At 39.2% G+C, this 4,097-nt stretch overlaps 1 pseudogene; it reads right to left on the bottom strand.

Annotated features, from left to right (window-relative positions):
- Nucleotides 1–1,154: 1,154 nt before the first annotated feature.
- The window catches only part of LOC109902438 (lipoprotein lipase-like), a 10,020-nt pseudogene continuing 7,077 nt past the window's right edge, over nucleotides 1,155–4,097 (bottom strand).

The following is a 4,097-nucleotide window of genomic DNA, read 5'->3' as shown; positions in this document are numbered from 1 at the left end:
ATTTTGCTCTTTATTTAACCATTGTACATATAAAACCTTATTTGTTAATCGAAAATTGTGAATTACTCACCACAGGTTAATGAGAAGGGTGTGCTTGAAAGGATGCACATAACTCTGAAATGTTGGATTGTATTGGAGAGTCTCAGCCTTAAATCATATTCCACACAGTCTGTGCCTGTATTTAGTTTTCATGCTAGTGAGGGCCGAGAATCCACTCTCACATATATCCACATTGAATATAGTTGCGGAGAGTCCCTGTAATCCTAGATTCAGATCATTCAGGTGAGGAAAAACATCACCCAGATAAGCCAGTCATGTGAGAAACTCGTCATCATGCAAGCGGTCAGACAAGTGAAAATCAGGGTCAGTAAAGACAACTTTAAGCTCGTCTCTCAATTTAAAAAGATGTGTCAATATTTTGCCCCTTGATAACCAGCGCACTTCTGTATGTTGTAAAAGCGTTACATGGTCACTGCCCATATCATTGCAAAGTGCAGAAAATACACGAGAGTTCAGGGGCCTTGTTTTAGCAAAGTTAACCATTTTCACTGTAGTGTCCAAAACACCTTTCAAGCTGTCAGGCATTCCCTTGGCAGCAAGAGCCTCTCAGTGGATGCTGCAGTTTACCCAAGTAGCGTCGGGAGCAACTGCTTGGACTCGCGTTACCACTCCACTGTGTCTCCCTGTCATGGCTTTTGCGCCATCAGTACAGATACAAACATGAGCAGTAGCTACATTTGGCTACATACGGACTGTTAGTGGAATTCCCGTGAGAGAGTAATGGTTAATGTGATTGGATGTTAATTATTTGACTAGGCTACCTGTATTTGACATTGTGTTGTTATTTTGCTGAACACTAGATGGTTTCATTAGATTTTTGGCAGTGAAACGAGGCTACTCAGGTGAGAGAAAAAAAACTCACCCAAATGTATAGCCCCATTGGAAAATATAAATGGACTCTTTCAAAATGTGAAGATTTTTTAATCTTTTTTACAAAAGTTAAATAAAACAGTTAAATAAAACAATAGAATACCCCTGACGGCACTGCGCGTACCCCTGGTTTGTGAATACCTGTTCTAGGGTTAGAATAATATCTAAGGAATTCAACACAATATGTAGCTCAGGGTAGTAAAAAAAATCCAAGAATACCAAAATATATCATGTTTTCACTTTATTAAAGTATCACATTCTGTCTTCATAGAGCACACTGCATTTCAGTTCAGGAAAATACATGCGCTCATCAGCCGGCACGGAGACCAATTTGATCAGTCTGTCCAAAGCCACTCACATAAAATCACACCGCTTCATCTAGAAAAACAGCGACATCTATGGAAATCTGCCCAAATATATTACAGCTTAAATATACAAATATATACAGGTACATTCAATAAATAGAATATTAAACATTCTTGGGATGTTTATGGTTATTATGTAGGGCTACCCACCCATGTTGGCAAAGTCTCACATATATGTTATACATTTAGTGTAGCATATTGTTTGATCTTTTTAAAGAAAATGGAATGTTTTAGAGGGCATGCTTGACCAATAGGGTTAAGGTAATTGTTTCTACGTGATTTTTGACTTATAAAGGAAGTAATAGAAGTACTAAGGCCAAACTAACTACTCCTTGTGACCTCTATTCTTCAGAAGTCCAGAGGCCAATTAAAGAATGATCTGAACATAATCCATTTCAACTAGTTGATGAATGATCGAATTGACTGGACTAACGCCCTTAAAGTGACCAGTGCCAAACACAATAACCAAATGCACACAAAGAACAAGCAGGGAATTCATCTACAATGATAACGCATATATATATATATATATATAATAGTGATTGAAAAGCTATTTACACGGGTCACTGCAATATTCAATTCAGTGAACAATCACCATCTTTGGTCCCTGTGATGGCGGCAATTAGTGGTTTAGGCATGACATTAGTGACATGATTATTATAGTGTGCACACTGAATGTGGCAAAAAATAAGTGGAAGCTATGTCAATCTCTTTGAATCGGAACTACCTAGTATGGCGTTAGAAATTAATTTATTTGATTTAGTAGGTATACATAAACACAGTTGAGATGAAAGGATTAAAAAGATAATGTAGCAACGTAAGACCAAGTCAAAATCATAAAAAATAAAAAAAGCAATTGTAACACTCTCCATGATGACGGTTAATAGAAGAAAAAGCACGTAAGCCGACACCCAGCACAGTGGGATGAAGTGATTGCGGGTGGAGATGACACAGGTTGGGAGGCAGAACATACAGCACAGGTCAGAGACTAACATCCCCTATCTTCTCTCCAGTGTATTCTCCCAGGCTCCATCCAGCTTTGGCTGTGTGGTTCAGTGTGCACTCTACTCAAGTGTTGCTTCATGCTATTTTATTGTTGAAGTGGCTTCCCTGCATCTTGAGTCTGTGCATCCTGAAGATAAATCAAAAGAAGAACATGAGGAAATACGTTTTGAATCCCATCTTTGGTTATGATTGATTTTTCTATATTCAAATGACCAAAGTTTCACAAAGTTTTCTTACGTTTTCTCTTTCCGGCTCATGTTGTCCTCTTTTGATTTGACAAAGACTACGTCGTCTTTTCCTCTGATGAGGTAGGCATACTCTCCATCTTTAGCGCTGAAGATCACCCTGGAGTCAGACAGTCAAGACTATCAATAAAGCCTTCTTGACGCCTTTAGCATTATAACCCCAAAGACTGGCAATGTGAAAGGCGATGTGCTGTGTCAAAGGTATTCAAATACTGTCCACAGTACTGGGGTTTAATTCATGTAATTAATTGGCCTTAGAGCGAAACCAGCAATTCTGCTGACCTTAAGGTCTGTGAATTTGAATACCCCTTCTACATATAGATATACAGCTCATCATTACTATCATAACTTACCTGGATTGAGTCTCCCCTGCCTTGACACGTATTTTGCGGATGTGGAAGTTTTTGTTGCCCCAAATGTCAGACCAGCTGAAATAGGCATCTTTCTCCCAGCGCAGCTTGACCATAAGCAGCTCCCCAACGTCCACGTCAGTGGTCAGCAGGAATGACACAGTGCTGTTGGTGTTCAGGAAGGGCCTGAGGGGTCACACACAGATCAAAGGTGAGTGGATCAGTTCATCTTCTGTACTGTATATAGTACCCAGCTGAGGTGGGGTGGTGAGGTGACCGGGTTAATTATGAGCTACAATGTCAGTGTTTTATATTCGTAAGTTTGGACTTGTTTAAATATTATATCAAGCATTTCTGGACAACTAAGTATTGCGCAAAATGTTTTTGTATTTCCTATAATTTCCTTATTTTATTTAATATCAAACCATACATACATGGTGTAAGGTATGTCAGTCTTCTCATCATGGGTTCCGTACAGAGAGATTTTCATGGGCTGCTCAGTGTAGGCCAGTTTCTCACTGCTGAAGAAATGCACCTTCACTTGGTAATGGAAAACTGTGGAAAGAATGACAGAGACCTTAATTTAGAACCATGCCACATACAGACGAGTGTCACAGAGAAGGTTTTGCCCTCTGAAACCCTGAGTCTGTTTTCTCTTATGGAAACAACTGCAGTCTGCCCAGTTAAGACACATTCTCCGACAGTTTGAAGTGTTTGTGGCATGTGGACATAATCCCATCACTGATGCACACAGTTTGAGCTAAAGATCCCCACTCACACACTATTGTAGTATCTCAGTGCTTAAGACCTGTCTTTACATAACCATATTATTTTTTCCACTTACTGCCTTTGTGTGAATAAGGGAAATACAATGCAGTGTTCAGCTTCAGATTAAATTGTCCAACCTTCCACTGTAAAACCAAGTGTGTAGGATCTGAACGCATAACTTAACACCTTTCTGTAACACTTTTTAAATGCGTCAAGGCATTTAGAATTCAAAATGAAAATGTGTCACAGTGTTTAGATTGTAAACACCCGAACATGTTTATTCGCTGTAACACTTTTAACAAACATATTTATTCAGCACAAGGTTTTTAGGTTTTGAACACTAAACACTGGGGGTGTTGTTTTAAACACTGTAGGGTGTAAAGCCATATTTGCATATTCCCCAGCATGCCTTTCACGTGATTGTGAGGGATACC

This window comes from Oncorhynchus kisutch, linkage group LG13, assembly GCF_002021735.2.
Source record: "Oncorhynchus kisutch isolate 150728-3 linkage group LG13, Okis_V2, whole genome shotgun sequence".
NCBI lineage: Eukaryota > Metazoa > Chordata > Actinopteri > Salmoniformes > Salmonidae > Oncorhynchus > Oncorhynchus kisutch.
The sequence above is the reverse complement of the archived record's forward strand: the minus strand, read 5'-3'. Positions and strand labels throughout refer to the sequence as shown.